Source organism: Rana temporaria, chromosome 5 (assembly GCF_905171775.1).
Source record: "Rana temporaria chromosome 5, aRanTem1.1, whole genome shotgun sequence".
Lineage (NCBI taxonomy): Eukaryota > Metazoa > Chordata > Amphibia > Anura > Ranidae > Rana > Rana temporaria.
Genome location: NC_053493.1, coordinates 387,260,893 through 387,280,499, shown reverse-complemented (window position 1 = coordinate 387,280,499; position 19,607 = coordinate 387,260,893).

Here is a 19,607-nt window from a genome sequence, read left to right as displayed (position 1 = left end):
GATTGCTTGTAATTAGTATGTGTATATAAAAGGTCAATGAGTTTCTGGACTCCTGACAGACCCTTGCATCTTTCATCCAGTGCTGCGCTGAGGTTTCTGGATTCTGAGTCATGGGGAAAGCAAAAGAATTGTCAAAGGATCTGCGGGAAAAGGTAGTTGAACGGTATAAAAAAACAGGAAAGGGATATAAAAATATATCCAAGGAATTGAGAATGCCAATCAGCAGTGTTCAAACTAATCAAGAATTGGAAAATGAAAGGTTCTGTTGTAACCAAACCACGGTCAGGTAGACCAACTAACTTTTCAGCCATAACTGCCAGGAAAATTGCTTGGGATGCAAAGAAAAACCCACAAATAACTTCAGGTGAAATACAGGACTCCCTGAAAACATGTGGTGTGGCTGTTTCAAGATGCACAATAAGGATGTTCTTGAAGAAAGATGGGCTGCATGGTCGAGTTGCCAGAAGAAAGTCATTACTATGTAAATGCCACAAAGTATCCCACTTACAATACGCCAAACCGCACAGAGACAAGCCTCAAACCTTCTGCCACAAAGCCATTTGGAGTGATGAGACCAAAATTGAAGAGTTTATGGTTGTGGCCAAAAAGCACATTTGGAGAGGAGTCAACAAGGCCTATGGTGAAAGGTACACCATTCCCACTGTGAAACACGGAGATGGATCGCTGATGTTTTGGGGATGTGTGAGCTACAAAAGGTACAGGAAAGTTGGTCAAAATTTATGGAAAAATGAATGCAGCATGTTATCAAAAAATACTGGAGGAACATTTGCATTCATCAGCCAGGAAGCTGTGCATGGGATATACTTGGACATTCCAACATGACAATGATCCAAAACACAAGGCAAAGTCGACCTGTCATTGGCTACAGCAGAATAAAGTGAAGGTTCTGGAGTGGTCATCTCAGTCTCCTAAACTCAATATCATTGAGCTACTCTGGGGAGATATCAAACGTGCCGTTCATGCAAGAGAGCCCAAGAATTTACAGGAACTGGAGGCTTTTTGTCAAGAGAAATTGGCAGCTTTACCATCTGAGAAGATAAAGAGTCTCATCCACAAATACCACAAAAGACTTCAAGCTGTCATTGATGTTAAAGGGGGCAATACACGGTATTAAGAACTGGGGTATGTAAATGTAGCGCTGCCCCCTCAGGAGCCGCTGGTTAGATTTGAGATCTACTCTCATTAATTGACTCACCCCCTTTAATTGACTCAAACCCTCCCTTGGCACACCAGATAAATGCAATAGTATTGTGACCCCTACTTGACTGGGGCCACAATAGCATACATAAACATGCAACGGTAATACAATAATATTGTTACCTTTTCCAGTTGACGGCTCCCAAGAGTAAACACACCTCACACAATGAATATATTCAAACCAAAAGAATAACTTTACTTTGAGTATGGTAAAGAGGATAACGGGGTTTGAATAACAGGTCAAATATACACTGGTATTAACATAAAAATTACTCTGCAAGGGCCCTTGCAAGAGTCAGCAAATAAAGACAAGAAAATCAAAACTAAAAGGGTAATATTGTTAAGTATCAGTTAGTCTAGGCAGTCTACGCTCGCGAGCTCCCCCTAGCGGGTAGTCCTGCAGAACAGCTAATGTAGAACTCTTTGCCAGGCCTGGCTCAAGCAGCTCCCGAATGTCTCCTAAGGATAAAGTTTATGTTGCAGCCGTTGGTGCACTTTTAAATTGTAATCCAAAAGGGTAAAAGAGGGAATAAACTCAGTAAAAAAGGGTATGATGAACACCAAGGCTGATGAACTGATCTCCAGGCAGCGTCAGTCAACTCTGCTGGTATAACTCTCAACTTGTTAGGCCTCTCTGATTCAGTCAGAGATCAAACACGTGGCTCCGGCTTATGGAGTAACACTAAGTTATATGCTGAAGTGGGATCTGAAGTTTGGGCATGTGCCCTCTCACCCGAGCAGGCCCGATCCGGCGAGCTTCTGCGGTTATGTAGTCTATTCCTACTAATTGTCAATCGAGTCCATATCTCCTGGAACTTCTGATCCCACAATGCATTGCTTTTAAAGAAATATAACCACGTATGTACAAATGTAACTGGATCTCTGGTGGGGATTCAGGCTATCAGTAGTCCATGATAGTGTGACCCCGCTACACAAACTTTTGATCAGGGTCATTTGGGTAGTTTCTGTTGTCATTATGATTTAAAAAGGAGTAAACACTGTTGATTAATAATAAATGGCTTCAGCCAAACACTAACCATGAGTGAAAGAAAAGTTTGTGTTGTCATATTCTCTAAAAATTGGCCAAGAAATCAATAATTCTACCAGGGTATGTAAACTTATGAGCATGACTGTAGTTACATTGATCTGGCTTGGCATAGCCATGTATGCAATACTTCTGGGGATCCTCTAGAAGCTGGAAATCACTATAGTAGGCACTGCTATTCCAATGATCTCCACTATCTTCCAGGTCCCATCTGGCATTTTTGAACTTAAAGAGGCCAGTTTTCTGGTGTGGGCACCATTCACAGATCTGTTCGAATTTTTTCAAAGATTGCAAATGATTCTCACATTGGGCAAGGTGGGGCAGTGAAGACACCGTTCAGAATGCAGCCAATTTGCAAAAAAACACCTTTTACTTTTAAAACTATAAAACCATCTCCAGCCACAGTAAATGTGTCTCTGCCATCTAGTGGACATATTCAGAATTGAAACTCTTCCTGCTGAAATCTGGAAAGTCTACCTATATCAAACGACCTTTTGGACCAGTTTAACAAGGCAGTATGAAATCTGTAACATGCAGTGCAATGACCCATAGCAGCCAATAAGATTTACGTTTAATAGAGTCAATTTCATCTGGAGATGTTCCAGATCAAACATTTGCAAATACCATTATCCAAAGGATACTCATTGTACCTAGGGCCAAGAGGCATAATACCAGAGTTGGGGGATTTGGAATGAAACAAACCCATGTGATCGCCATTATCAGGTGTCATAGTAGTTACATAATTTGGGAACCAGAGTGGCTCAAAACTAGTAATCCTGTTGCTAGCGAGAGTTCAGCAGCAACAACATTGCAAGAAAATGCAAGGAAGACACATACCGTATTTGCCTGCGTATAAGGCGAATGGGTGTATAAGACGACCCCCTAATTCTCCAGCAAAAATGTTGATTTGGGGATATACTCACCATATAAGACGACCCCCTTCCTACTAGTCTGTCTGGAAGCTGAGGGGCTTTTTTTCAAATCTCACTGTGAAATTACATTACATTTTATGCCTCGCTGTGCCATTACATTGCATGCCTCACTGTACCATTACATTACATGCCTCACTGTGCCATTACATGCCTCACTGTGCCATTACATGCCTCACTGTGCCATTACATTACATGCCTCACTGTGCCATTACATGCCTCACTGTGCCATTACATGCCTCACTGTGCCATTACATGCCTCACTGTGCCATTACATTATATGCCTCACTGTGCCATTACATGCCTCAGGCCTCGTACAGACGGGCGGATTATCCAATGAAAAGGTCCGCCGGACCGTTTCCATCGGACATATCCGCTGCCAGATTTTGGTCTGATGGTTGTACACACCATCAGACCAAAATCCCCGCGGAAAACATACGCGGTGACGTGTTGCGACCTGGCCGCGCCGTCGCCGTGTCATCGTCGCGACGACGGCGCGGCCCTGGAAGGTAAATACTTTGACGCATGCGAGGGATGGCGGTCGGTCGGACAAGGCCAGTGAGTCTGTACAGACGACCGTATTTGTCCGACGGACAGGTTTCCAGCGGACAGATTTCTTAGCATGCTAAGAAATTTTTGTCCGCTGGAAAACGGTCAGCTGGACAAATGTCCGCTGGAAAATGTCCGATAGGCCGTACACATGACCGGATTTGTCTGCTGGAACTGATCCGTGGATAAATCTCAGCGGACAGATCCGGCCGTGTGTACGGGGCCTCACTGTGCCATTACATTACATGCCTCATTGTGCCATTACATGCCTCACTGTGCCATTACATTACATGCCTCACTGTGCCATTACATGCCTCACTGTGCCATTACATGCCTCACTGTGCCATTACATGCCTCACTGTGCCATTACATTACATACCTCACTGTGCCATTGCCTACCTCATTGTGCCATTACATTACATACCTCACTGTGCCATTGCCTGCCTCATTGTGCCATTACATTACATACCTCACTGTGCCATTGCCTACCTCATTGTGCCATTACATTACATGCCTCACTGTGCCATTGCCTACCTCACTGTGCCATTGTATACCTCGACGATCTCCCTACCTTATCCTGTATGCAGAGTCAGTCAGACTGCGGGCGTCCATTATTCAAAAGCCACGTCTCCTCCTCGTGCTGTTCCGTGATAGGCGGAACACTCATTTTCCCAGCAGAGCCTGTGTTCCGCCTATCACGGATGTCCTCTTGTCCGAGGATGAGAAGGCATCCGTGATAGGCGGAACACTGAACAGAGACTCTGCTGGGAAAATTAATGTTCTGCCTATCACTGAACAGCATGAGGAGGAGGCGCGGCTTTTGAATAATTGTCGCCCGTAGTCTGACTGAGACAGGTACCGGCGTATAAGACGACCCCCGAGTTTTAGGCATTTTTTTAAGTACAAAAGGTCGTCTTATACTCCGGAAAATACGGTACCTGCTTTCAGGGCCGTCTTTAATATGGTTTGGGCCCTGGGCAAACATTTTTTTTGGGCCCCCCTCCAGCTTATTTTGGGCCTGGCTGGTTCACATGTATGTTTTGGCGGTCCTCATTTGTGCAGGCACAGCAGCCCATTGATTTGAATGGGCTGCCATGCCTTCGTTTCCTGCAGAAAAAAGGTGCATTCAGCATTTTAAAAATACAGTTGCCTTGAAATCCATTCTGCTTTTGCACCATGCTACTTACCTGCAGTTCTTGCACACACAAACGCACTGTGTTTTTAAAAGCGTGACCTAAACGTCTAAAAATGCAGCAAGTTTGACAGTGCGGGAACTGCAGATAAGTCACAGCAGACAGCAGAATGGACAGACAGTGCTGTATTTCAGTGCTTGATGGGCATAGGTGTGCCGTGTGCGCAGCCTATTACATGAGGCATGCGCTTTTCTTTGCAGGAAACGCAGGCATGGCGGCCCATTCAAATGAATGGGCTGCTGTGCCTGCGCAAATGTGGGCCGCCAAAACACATACATGTGAACCAGCCAGGCCCAAAATAAGCCCATCAAGCAGTTAAATACAGACAGTAATGCCATGTGCTCTGAGGCCTTACTCAGCCTGGACTGCAGGTCTGGTCTGTGATTTAAAGAGTTCCTCTATTTTACACATGGCATGGCATGGGGTCCCATGGTGCTAAAGCAGAATGGACAGACGGTGCTGTGACCCCCATGCCATGTGTAAAATAGAGGAACTTTTTAAAACACTGACCAGACCTGCAGTGAATCATCAAATATTATAAAGACTTTGGGCACACTCTACAGAAAACTTCTATTTACAATATAGATTAGCAAACAGTGACATACCTTGAGGAGCAGGACATGAAGAAGTCAGCCTCGGGAAGAGCAAACTGGGGATGTTATAAAATCACATTCTAATTTATATACAAGCAGCACCCAGTGGCAGGAAGGGAGAAGTGCACGTCTAAAGGGAAGCCAGGGGTGCTGTACATTTTAAAACACTGGGAAGGGAAGCAGTACTGTCACTGGCTGCGTGCCGCTGATAATTTTCAGCCTGATTTGTGGGCAGCACAGGGGCTTAACGGGTGGCAGGGATAAGGAATTATGGGGCCACTTACACAGCTTCAGGCATGGGCCCCCTGGAGCAGAGAACCAGGGGGGGTTCTGCCGCCTGAAATTGAGAAGCAGGGGGGGGCTTCCGTGAATTTAGAAGCGGGGGGCCCTTTACAAAAAAAGAAATAAAGAAAGAAATAAAGAAAAATATATATAAAAAAAGGGGTGTAGCCATCCGGGGCCCTGGGGACCTCTGGCCCCTTTAATAAAAAGAAAAAAAGAAATAAAAAATATATATAAAAAATATATTTTTTTTTTAAAAAGGGGGTTGCCATCTGGGGCCCTGGGGACCTCTGGGCCCTTTAATATTTTTTTTTTTTTATAAAAAGAAATTACAAAAAAAAGGGGGTTGCCATCCGGGACCTCTGGGCCCTTTAATAAAAAATATATATAAAAAAATAAACATTTTTTAAAAAAAAGGGGCAGTTGCTATCCAGGGCCCTGGGGACCTCTGGGCCCTTTAATAAAAAAATAAAAAAATATATATAAACAAAAATAAATAAATAAACATTTATAAAAAATAAATAAATAAGGGTGTTTGCCACATGGGGCCCTGGGGACCTCTGAGCCCTTTAATAAAAAAAAATATATATATATAAAAAAAAGAAAAAAAAAGAAATAAAATAATATGAAAAAAAAATGATAAAAAAAGGGGGGTTGCCATCCGGGGCCCTGGGGACCTCTGGGTCCTTTAATAATAATAATAATAATATATATATATATATATATATATATATATATATATATATATATATATATAATAAAAGAAATAAAGAAATATATAAAAAAAGTTGTTTTTTATAAAAAAAAGGGGGGTTGTGATCCGGGGCCCTGGGGAACTATGAGCCCCTGGGGACCCCCAGACCTCTAAAAAAAATTGTCCCTTTAATAAAAAATAAAATAAAAATATATTAAAAAAATATATTTTTTTTATTTAAAAATAAATAAAAAAATGGGGGTTGCCATCTGGGGCCCTGGGGGCCTCCGGGCCCCTAAAAAAATTGTCCCTTTAATAAAAAAACTTCTAAAAAAAATTGGCACTTTAATAAAAAATAAAATAAAAATATATTAAAAAAATTTTTTTTTTGTTTATTTAAAAATAAATAAAAAAAGTGGGGTTGCCATCTGGGGCCATGGGTGCCTCCGGGCCCCTGGGGACCTCTGGACCCCTAAAAAAAAAAAAAAAAAAAATTTTTTTTTTAAAGGGGGTTGCTTTGGGCCTTCAACAGTGACAGGGCCCTGGGCAGCTGCCCCATTTGCCCTGTGGTAAAGACGGCCCTGCCTGCTTTATATGTGTTGCTCCCTTCCTGGCTGCAAAACCTGAGCCACCCTGAGAGCGCACCACCTCACATTTCCAGCTGGAAAGGAAGAAATCTATGGAAGTAGGCGATTGTTTTCACTTCCTGCCATGTTCTCCAAGGGAAATGCTCAACAGCAAAAAGATTGCTCTCAGCTAGGCTATTTTCACATGGGCAGCAGTAAAAACAGGCAGTTGAACTAGGGTTTTACCACCCCCGCCCTCCAACCTAAAACAGAACATACAGCTGGAAGTATTGCAAGTACTGAGGTCTGTGAATAATTGGGAGCATTGTAAGGACTAAGTATATAGGAGTATTGGGAGGGTTTGAGAGACTGTGCATCTGGGACCATTGTGAGCAGTGAGGGCTCAGAGAAGGGCTGGGTGATTTGCAAATGGGAGCAGGGAGAGGACACCGGGGCCCGTGTGATCAGGGAGCAGAAGGAGACAATGGGGGGCTGTGATCAGAACAACCTAATCAGCTAGGGAATAACCAGGGCTCAAAAAATAAAATAAAAAATAGACTCAGAAAGAGATCAACACCAAATTGGGTAAAATATTCCTAATCTTCTAGATTTATCCCCATGTTCAACTGGAATGGTAATGTGACTCTGTGCTCACTATGCCATGTACATGTTCTCAGCACAAAAGAGAAGCTGCTTTACTAACTACACTCACTGCCCATTCAAAAAAACGAAAATTACATGTGTAGCAAGGGATTTGCTTTCTGTATTTTGGGTCCTTTTTCTTTTGGTGTTTTCGGTCGTGTGTTCGTGTGACATCTGTGGCAAAAGATTTGCATTCTGTTGAATCCAAAATACGAACAGAAAAAAGGAATTCAAAATACAGGGTGCGGGTCTTTTGTTGTGGATGTCGTGTGAGCATACGACTGAGGGTGCGAACAGAGAAGGGATTCAAACAAGATACAGAGTGCAGGTCTTTTGTTGTGGATGTCGTGTGGACATGCGGCTGAGGATACGAGCAGAGAGGGGATTCAAACAGGATACAGAATGAAAATCTTTTGTTGTGGATGTCGTGTGAGCATACGACTGAGGGTGCGAACAGAGAAGGGATTCAAACAGGATACAGAATGCAAATCTTTTGTTGTGGATGTCGTGTGAGCATGCGACTGGGGATGCGGACAGGGAAAGGATTCAAACAAAATGCAGAGTGTGGGTCTTTTGTTGTGGATGTCATATGAGCATACGACTGAGGGTGCGAACAGAGAAGGGATTCAAACAAGATACAGAGTGCAAATCTTTTGTTGTGGATGTCGTGTGAGCATACGACTGAGGGTGCTAACAGAGAAGGGATTCAAACAGGATACAGAATGCAAATCTTTTCTTGCGGATGTCGTGTGAGCATGCGACTGGGGATGCGGACAGGGAAAGGATTCAAACAAAATACAGAGTGCGGGTCTTTTGTTGTGGATGTCGTGTGAGCATACGACTGAGGGTGCGAACAGAGAAGGGATTCAAACAGGATACAGAATGCAAATCTTTTGTTGTGGATGTCGTGTGAACATACAGCTGAGGATACGAGCAGAGAGGGGATTCAAACAGGATACAGAATGCAAATCTTTTGTTATAGATGGAATTTTCGTTCTTTTGCCGTTTTCGTTTTGTCGTATTTTCGTCAGATCGTTCGTTCGTATTTGCGGTTGTTCATTATGCGGCTCATCCGTAATCCCGTTGTTTTCGTATTTTGGTGCTTTAATTTTTTCGTATGTACACATCATTCTGCGGGTATGAAAATTAACATTTTCGTACGAAAAAAACATTCGTACGAACGGGAATGCACATATCTAATGTTCATTGAGCACCCACTCAAGGGCGAATACTGCTGCACAACATGTAACATTGTATGAGATACAGTTAGGCCTTGTACACACGACCGGATCTGTCCGCTGATACTTGTCTGCGGACCAGTTTCAGCAGACAAGTTCGGTCGTGTGTACGGCCGACCGGACAGGTTTCCAGCGGACATTTGTCCAGCCGACTGTTTTCCAGCATGCTAAGAAACCTGTCCGCTGGAAAACTGTCCGTCGGACATGTTCGGTAGTCTGTACAGACTCACCGGACATGTCCGATCGGCCGCCATCCCTCGCATGCGTCAAAGTGATTCGACGCATGCGTGGAAGCATTGACCTTCCAGGGTCGCGCACGTCGCCGCGACGATGACGCGGCGACGGCGCGGCCACATCACCGCGCTGTCTGTCCGCGCGGATTTCTGTCTGATGGTGTGTACAACCATCAGACAGAAATCTCCGGGCGGACATGTCCGCTGAAAACGGTCCGGCGGACCGTTTTCAGCGGACAGTCCGCTCGTCTGTATGGGGCCTTAGAGTTTCATCGGAGTGCCCATTGGTAATCACTAAAACCTGGGGCCCCCCTTTCTCATGCCGGTTTCCACAGTAGACAAAACTTCACGGACGTGCTTAATTGCGCTGCCTGCATAACAAAAGGGAAAAGATTATTATTTCTGGAACAGTCTTCAGCCAGACTGACTACTCTGCTAAAGCCAGCCTTACGCTAGTAGAGTTTCATTAACTTTTTCATGAATGTTCATTTATTCAATTTCATAATAATTAATGTTGGCCCAACTGACATTGTTTTTGGCCGCAGTAACAAGAAAATTCAAAGTAGCAGGATGGAATTTTTTTTTCCTCCTCAAATTCCAAACAGTTTATGTTGTTTTATTTGAGAAAATGTATTTATTCCAAAATCAAGTGTTAAAAGCAAACACTTTGGCCTAGTACACACGAGAGGATTTATCCGCGGAAATGGTCCGGAGGACCGTTTCCGCGGATAAATCCTCTGGCGGATTTTGATCTCATGGTTGTACTAACCATGAGATCAAAATCCGCGCGGAATTCCCTCCGCGGTGACGTGTCGCGCCGTCGCCGCGATGATGACGCGGCGACGTGCGCGACGCTGTAATATAAGGACTTCCACACATGCGTCGAATCATTACGACGCATGGGAGGGATGGATTCGGACGGATTGATCCGGTGAGTCTGTACAGACCATCGGATCAATCCGCTGGACTGGATTCCAGCAGATCGATTTCTTAGCATGCTAAGAAATTTTGATCCGCTGGAAATCCATAGCCCGGAAAAATATCTGCGGATAAATTTATCCGCTGGATCGTACACACCAGCGGATCTATCCGCTGAAACCGGTCCGCGGATAAATTTCAGCGGATCGATCCTCTCGTGTGTACGGGGCCTTAGAAATGCTTTAAAAATGACATGTTACTGAAAGCACTTACCTTTTAGTGTATTGTCAGCTAGGAAGGAAAACCCACCAGGGTTTACTTCTTTCTTCAATGCAGAGTAAAGGCATAATGTGCCAGTATGCGTTGCATACTAGCACATTATGTAACACTTACTCGTAAGCGAAGCCTGCGTCGTCACCTCTGCAGGCCGCAACCACCTTCGCCAGTCTTCCTTTCGGGGACGGACCATGCATGCGCGCAGGAGCCACCGGTGACGACACAGCCGTTCCGTCAGAGCGCACGCGCTGATGACATGATCGGCGCAGTAAACAATAAGGCCCAGATTCACAAAGCACTTGCGCCGACGTATCTCCAGATACGCCGCGTAAGTGCAAATATGCGCCGTCGTATCTGTGCGCCGTACCCACAAACTAAGATACGCCTAAAAACAGGCTTAATTCCGCCGACGTAACTTGCCTACGTCAGCGTAGGGTGGGCGCACATTTACGCTGGCCGCATGGTGGCGCTGCCATTGATTAGCCATTCAAATATGCAAATGAGGAAAATACGGCGATTTACGAACCTGCGCCTGCCCGACGCAGGCTACGAGAGGTGCGCGTAAGTTGTACGTCCGGCGTAAAGTTAAGACCCATAAAGGAGGTGTAACTCAGCAGCAGACATGTAAAGGTCTGCATCAGGGAACAGAAGCCGGCGGTTTTTACGTAGTTTACGTTGGATGTGTGTCTGGATGGGTGTAGATTACGTTCATGGCGTAGGCAGTGATCCGGCGTATCTTAGGTAGTTGTTCCGACGTGGTTATGAGCATGCGCATGGGGATGCGTCCACGCCACGACGCACAAACTTGTCTGGCTCTCAAACCATCATTTGCATGGGGTCACGCCTTATTTGCATGGCTTTGCATGGGGCAAGCCCACTTCCACCTACGCCGGCCTGCGCCTTTCGAAATCTACGCCACGCCGACGTAGCTTTGGGAGCAATAGCTTGCTGAATGCAGTGCTTGCCTCTCTGCGCTGCGTTGGCGTAGCGTACAGGAGATACGCTACGGCGGCATAAATGTTCGCCGCTGTCTGTGAATCCGGGCCTAAATATCTCCTAAATGGCGCACATTTAGGAGATATTTACAGAACCTATTGGTAAGCCTCATTATAGGCTTACCTATAAGTACAACTGTCACAGGGAGGTTTATAACCTTCTACCCAAAAATAAAATAAATTATACAGGTTTTTAACCACTTGCCGGCCCGCCAATGACAGATTGACGGTGGCAAAGTGGTTGTAGAATCCTGACTGGACGTCATATGACGTCCTCAGGATTCTGAGCCGCTGCATCGCGGCGATCGTTGTTGCGGGGTGTCAGTCTGACACCCCGCAACACCGATCTCGGTAAAGAGTCTCTCACGGAGACTCTTTACCACGTGATCAGCCGTGTCGAATCACGGCTGATCACGATGTAAACAGGAAGAGCCGTTGTCAGCTCTTCCTCACTCGCGTCTGACAGGGGGGGTTCGCGCTGATTGTTTATCAGCGCAGCCCCCCCTCGGATCGCCACACTGGACCACCAGGGAAGCCCACCCTGGACCACCAGGAAAGGGCAGATCCAAAAAAAGGCAAAAAAAAAAAAAAAAAAGGCTGTAAAAAAAAAAAAGAAGGGCAGATAAAAAAAAAAAAAGGCTAAAAAAAAAAAAAAGGCTGTAAAAAAAAAAAGCATTACAAAAAAAAAGATGCCACTCAGTGCCCACAAATGGGCACTGACTGGCAACATAGGTTAATCAGTGCCGCCCCAGTGTCCATCAGTGCCACCCTACAGCGTCCATCAGTGCCACCCCACAGTGCCCATCCATGCCCAGTGCCCACCTATCAGTGCCCATCTGTGCCACCCATAAGTAGCCATCAGTGCCACCCATAAGTGCCGCCCATGAGTGCCCATCTGTGCCGCCTATGAGTGCCCAGTGCCGCCTATGTGTGCCCATCAGTGCCGCCTATGTGTGCCCATCAGTGCCGCCTATGTGTGCCCATCAGTGCCGCATACAAGCGCCGCCAATCAGTGCCACCTCATCTGTGCCCGTCAGTACTACCTCATCGATGTCCATCAGTGCCATCTCATCGGTGCCCATCAGTGCCGCCATATCAGTGCCCGTAATTGAAAGAGAAAACTTACTTATTTACAAAAAATTTAACAGAAAAAAATAAAAACATATTTTTTTTCAAATTTTTCAGTCTTTTTTTAGTTGTTGCGCAAAAAAAAAAAATTGCAGAGGTGATCAAATACCACCAAAAGAAAGCTCTATTTGTGGGAAAAAAAGGACGCCAATTTTGTTTGGGTACAGTGTAGCATGACCGCGCAATTGCCATTCAAAGTGCGACAGTGCTGAAAGCTGAAAATTGGCTTGGGCGGGAAGGTGTATACGTGCCCTGTATGGAAGTGGTTATATAGGGAAATATCAATGTAAAAATTGTAGTAACCAAGAAGCGAATGTATCCCAAAAGATTACAGCATATTTGATACATTGTACTAAGCGCAACATTGAGTTTTAGTACAAGGAAAAAACAAACCCCACGGCCACAACACATACATACCAAGAGACATTTAGGCCAATAAATAATGTTAGTATGACACAATGAACTGCTAAAGGGTCAAGCTATCCAGGCTGGCAGACAAGCAGCTTGGGCAATTGCCAAGGAGTGCCCATAAAGCAGAGGTGTCAAACTCCATATCATCATGGGCCGCATCAGCAATAAAAGCCCTCAAAAAGGGACAACTGTATCTGTATGGCTATATAAAAATTATCCAGAGCTTTTTTCCCCCCTAGGAAATCAATGGGTACGCCAGATGCGTTTGGCGTAAATATGTGCCTACGATACGCCGGCGGAGGAAAGTTACGTCGGTCGGCAGAAGCCTATTTTCAGGCGTATCTAGTTCTGTGGGTACGGCGCATAGTTACGACGGCGCACATTTTGACTTACGCGGCGTATCTCGAGATACGTCGGCGTAAGTCCTACCTGAATCTAGCCCAGTGTTTTTTTTCAAAATTGTCTTCTATTGTTTATAGCGCAAAAAATATAAAACGCAGAGATGATCAAATACCACCAAAAGAAAGCTCTATTTGTGGGGGAAAAAAATTACATAAATATTTCATTTGGGAACTGTGTTGCATGACCGTGCAATTGTCATTCAAAGTGTGACAGCGCTGAAAACGAAAAATTGGTCTGGGCAGTAAGGGGGTGAAAATGCCCGGTATTGAAGGGGTTAATGGTCCCCCAGTAAAGCAGCACACACTCACACTCATACAACCTCCAAGAAAACGGAGAGAGACCCAAGTAAGTACAGAATAGTCTGAGCTCTCCGCTCATCCAATGTAACAGAACTCGTCCAATCACCAGCACTGTCACAAAAGAAGGTGGAGCGAGTCACATGCTCCTCCCTACCTCAGAGAACCGGGTATTACCAGTGGCTAAACAGAGCAGAAGGAAAGGAGTATATGTGCTGCTGGCAGGAGGGCTACATTCATGCAACTGTTACTCTTCCCTGCTGGAACAGCTTTGCTTTAACCACTTCCATACCGGGCATTTTCACCCCCTTCCTGCCCAGACCAATTTTTAGTTTTCAGTGCTGACGCACTTTGAATGGCAATTGCGCGATCATGCAACACTGTACCCAAATAGAGCTTTCTTTTGGTGGTATTTGATCACCTCGGCGGGTTTTATTTTTTGCGCTATAAACAAAAGAAGAGCGTCAATCTTGAAAAAAAACACAATATTCTTTACTTTTTGATTTAACCACTTCAGTACCGCACGCCGTCATATGACGTCCACAAAGGGGATCTCCCGGAGAGATGATCGCAGTCCACCGAACGCGAAGCATAGGGATGACTGGTGACCAGATGGTCACCAGTCATTTCTATGACCGTCGGAGGCCCGGGCGCGATGTGATGACGTCATGCCCAGGTACCCGTAAGTAAACAAATCGCAATTGTAGTTACGCTCCCGATGACGTCAGACAGACGAAACGCATAGGGCGGAGTCAGAGGCATGTCGGTCTAACACTTCCTGTTTTGGCTGCAAACTTTTGTTTGTCCAGCGCTAACTGATTTTTTATTTTTTTGCCTAAATTGTTCACACACCATGTGAGTATTTTAACCACTTCCCGACCGCCGCATGTATATGTACGTCCACAGAATGGCACGTACAGGCAAATGGGCGTACAGGTACGTCCTTGCCTTCTAGCGGGTGGGGGTCCGATCGGGACCCCCCCCGCTACATGAGGCGGTCGGATTCCTGCGGGGAGCGATCCGGGACGTCGCGATCGCTCCCCGGAGCTGAAGAACGGGAAAAGCCGTATGTAAACACGGCTTCCCCGTGCTTCACTGTGGCGGCTGCATCGATCGTGGCATCCCTTTTATAGGGAGACTCGATCGATGACGTCAGTCCTACAGCCACACCCCCCTACAGTTGTAAACACACACTAAGTGAACACTAACTCCTACAGCGCCCCCTGTGGTTAACTCCCAAACTGCAACTGTCATTTCCACAGTAAACAATGCAATTTAAATGCATTTTTTGCTGTGAAAATGACAATGGTCCCAAAAATGTGTCAAAATTGTCCGAAGTGTCCGCCATAATGTCGCAGTCACGAAAAAAATCGCTGATCGCCACCATTAGTAGTAAAAAAAAAAAATTAATAAAAATGCAATAAAACTATCCCCTATTTTGTAAACACTATACATTTTGCGCAAACCAATCGATAAACGCCTATTGCGATTTTTTTTTACCAAAAATAGGTAGAAGAATACGTATCGGCCTAAACTGAGGAAAAAAAAATTTTTATATATGTTTTTGGGGGATATTTATTATAGCAAAAAGTTAAAAATATTGATTTTTTTTTCAAAATTGTCACTCTATTTTTGTTTATAGCGCAAAAAATAAAAACAGCAGAGGTGATCAAATACACTTTGAACAATAAACTGTTTATCCTAAACGGGGTTACGCTATGGGCATCCTTTCTTCTCCCACATAAACCCATCTGTGAGAGTGAAAGAAAAACCCTGGAGCAGGAGCCTGGAATCCCTAGGCTGCTACACAGTGGCACACATACTGTGAGGCCTCGTACACACGACAGAGTTTCTCGGCAGAATTCAGCGAGAAACTCGGTCAAACCCGGATTCTGCCGAGAAACTCTGTCGTCTGTACACTTTTGGCCCGATGGAGCCGCCGAGGAACTCGTAGAGAAAATAGAGAACATGTTCTCTATTTTCTCGTTGTTCTATGGGAGAAGGCGGCCCGCCGAGCTCCTCGGCGGCTTCATCCCAGAACTCGACGAGGAACTCGATGTGTTTGGCACGTCGAGTTCCTCTGTCGTGTGTACGAGGCCTTGACTGTGTTATCACCCCAGCTAGGGGAGAAGCATCTGGTGAGTGCAATTTTGTAAAGAGCACAGAGTGTCACGCACAGAGCAGGATTTGATGGGCTTCCCCAGCAACGTGGAATTTTCCAAGCACAAAAGTCACTTTATCACAATTTTTGTCTGCATATTATTTAACTCAAGTTGTTTTCTTGGACATTATTGCTAAGTTTAAAACCGGATTCATATATATATATATTTTCTGCTGGTTTTCGGTTTGTTTTATCTCTCTTCTTTTGCTGACAAATCCCTCTATACCCGGCCGAGGGTCAAACACCCGGCAGGGGGTGTACACATATTTATATTTTTACATATACCTCTATCAACTGTTTCACAATAAGGTATAGGGTGGTTTGTTACTTATAAGGAGCACATACCTTTTATTAATTTTCCCAATACCCGGCCGAGGGTCAAACACCCGGAAGGGTGCAAACATATTTATCTCTACTTTTTTATCCTTTTGACCAAGAATGTTTCTCTGATACTTTCACAAGCAGTACTAACACGAATATCCACTGGCACATCAGCAAACACCCAGCTGAGGGTCTAACACACATTCACAGTTTTTTCTTTTTCAAAATTTTCTCTATTTTACGGTGTGCCACATATTTAGATATCAAGGGGCAGATCCACAAAAGATAGGGCGCAAGTTCTTTCTGAATACGGAACTTGCGCCCAAAGTTACAGCGGCGTAACGTATCCCAGAAAGATGCGCTCATCTTTCTGAATCCTGACCACTGACTAAACACCCTCCATAGGAACTGACATCTCAATCAATGCAACTTTTTATGTCACCCTCACATAACAAGTGACTTGTGTATACGCCGTTGTTGTAAAAAATCTTCGGTCCTGTGAAAAAAAAAATCGGACCGCGTCACTTCCTGTGCTCCTACGTCAGGAGCACAGCTGATCGCGGGTCCACGGCGCATGCGCAGATGCTTTTTCTGGCCCGTGAATATCCTACATTGGGGTAGGCGGGCAGAGGCGGATCAAGCTAAAATCAGAGACTCGGGTGGGCGGGGCGGAGGCGGAGCAAGAGTTTTAATGACATTATCGGCAGCACCGCCTCCAGCCCCGTCCCGGGGTCGAGAATAAATATATAGCCGCCCCGCATCACTTCCACAGTAAATGGCAACCCATTATGGTTAGTTTGTCGGGGGCTGCGACATTCTTCTCCAAATGCACCAGAACGGAGACCTGGCGGAAGAGCTGAAAAAGCTGGGCGTTCGTTCCGCACTGCTGGACGCGCAGGAGAGGAAGTAACGGAGAAGACCGTGTTGTGTGGACTGTTTATCCAGAGCGAGGCCTGTGCACACCGGAGAAGCCTTATTTATCACAGGGAACTGTTGTACCTATTCTGTATTGTCCGCTTGTGTAAAAGAAGATCTGTGAATGGCACTTATCGCCGCCCTAGTGGATGTGTGGTTTATAATGGGCGGCTCTTTATCCTTGTAATATAGTCAGATGATGACCACTGTTCTCTAGAGATCCATTTATTATGATAGAATGTAACATCATAATAAAATATTTACTTCCATAGAAGGGAAAAAAATGATGGTTACAGTGCCACCTCTGGTCTGCCATCATGGGAGTATGTGGGCATTAGACTGTAATCTATATTCCTATTATGCCATAGTAAGATGCCCACAGTATGGTGACCTCCATGGTCTAAACTTATAAGTAGGGTTGTCCCGATACCACTTTTTTAGGACCGAGTACAAGTACCGATACTTTTTTTCAAGTAGTCGCCGATACCGAATACCGATACTTTTTTTAAATGTGTCCCCAAATGCAGCCATGTCCCCCACATATGCAGCCATGTCCCTCTAGCCATGTCCCTCACATATGCAGCCATGTCCCTCACATATGCAGCCATGTCCCTCACATATGCAGCCATGTCCCTCACATATGCAGCCATGTCCCTCACATATGCAGCCATGTCCCCCACATATGCAGCCATGTCCCTCACATATGCAGCCATGTCCCCCACATATGCAGCCATGTCCCTCTAGCCATGTCCCTCACATATGCAGCCATGTCCCTCACATATGCAGCCATGTCCCTCACATATGCAGCCATGTCCCTCACATATGCAGCCATGTCCCTCACATATGCAGCCATGTCCCTCACATATGCAGCCATGTCCCTCCAGCCATGTCCCTCAAATATGCAGCCATGTCCCTCACATATGCAGCCATGTCCCTCACATATGCAGCCATGTCCCTCACATATGCAGCCATGTCCCTCACATATGCAGCCATGTCCCCCACATATGCAGCCATGTCCCTCACATATGCAGCCATGTCCCCCACATATGCAGCCATGTCCCTCTAGCCATGTCCCTCACATATGCAGCCATGTCCCTCACATATGCAGCCATGTCCCTCACATATGCAGCCATGTCCCCCACATATGCAGCCATGTCCCTCTAGCCATGTCCCTCACATATGCAGCCATGTCCCTCACATATGCAGCCATGTCCCTCCAGCCATGTCCCCCATACCTTTGCCGCCGAAAGCCGCCGCATGGAGAAAATCACAGCATTCATTTGAATAGCTGTTTTGCCTGTGCGTATAGACACTCCCCCTTGCTCGGGGTTGGACAGATCACCCATCCAATCCCGGGCAAGGGAGAGTGTCTATACGCGCGGGAACACTACAGCTATTCAAATGAAAGCTGTGATGTTCCCGCACGCCGTTTAACCCATGCGGCGGCTTTCGTAGCGGCGGCTTTCGATGCGGCGGCAGTGGCGGGGGGGGGAAGTATTCTATTTAGGTATCGGGGGTATTTGCGCGAGTACAAGTACTCCCGCAAATACTCGGTATCGGTCCCGATACTGGTATCGGGACAACCCTACTTATAAGGGGTCATTAGACAGCAATACTTGCCCAGGATGATTTATGAGTCATCCTACATAACCTACCTATGTTATCTCTTCCTTGGTAAGGAGTATACCCATTACAGTGCCACCTCTGGTATGGCATCATGGGTTGGGGTCATTAGACTGTAATGCCATCCCAGAATGATGTATGTACCATCCTATAGTTTACATTTCTATGATTCCATAATAAAGTACCTATCCATGGTCTGGCATCTCGGAGGGTACTGGACAGCAATGCCAACACATTAGGGTTACAGTGCCACCTGTGGTCCAGCATCATGGTAGTAATATACATTGGGCAGTAATGCCAACCCAGAGTGGTTAAAATACCATCTTACATAAGCAACATATAGCATTTCGTGTCATTTCTTCCGCTATTGACCCCCAAAGATGCCAGACCAAAGTTGGCACTGCAACGCTAATGGGTATGCACACCATCAATAGAAGAAATGACACGAAATGCTATATGTTGCTTATGTAAGATGGTATTTTAACCACTCTGGGTTGGCATTACTGCCCAATGTATACTACTACCATGATGCTGGACCACAGGTGGCACTGTAACCCTAATGTGTTGGCATTGCTGTCCAGTACAACAGTTCGCTGTGATAAATAAGGCTTCTCCGGTGTGCACAGGCCTCGCTCTGGATAAACAGTCCACACAACACGGCCTTCTCCGTTACTTCCTCTCCTGACTCGGCTGCGCGTCCAGCAGTGCGGATCGAACGCCCGGCTTTTTCAGCTCTTCCGCCAGGTCTCCGTTCTGGTGCATTTGGCGAAGAATGTCGCAGCCCCCGACAAACTAACCATAATGGGTTGGCACTTTACTGTGGAAGTGATGCGGGGCGGGGCTGGAGGCGGTGCTGCCGATAATGTTATTAAAACTCTTGCTCCGCCTCCGCCCCGCCCACCCGAGTCTCTGATATTAGCTTGATCCGCCTCTGCCCGCCTCGGCCCGCCCACCCCAGTCTAGGATAGTCACGGACCAG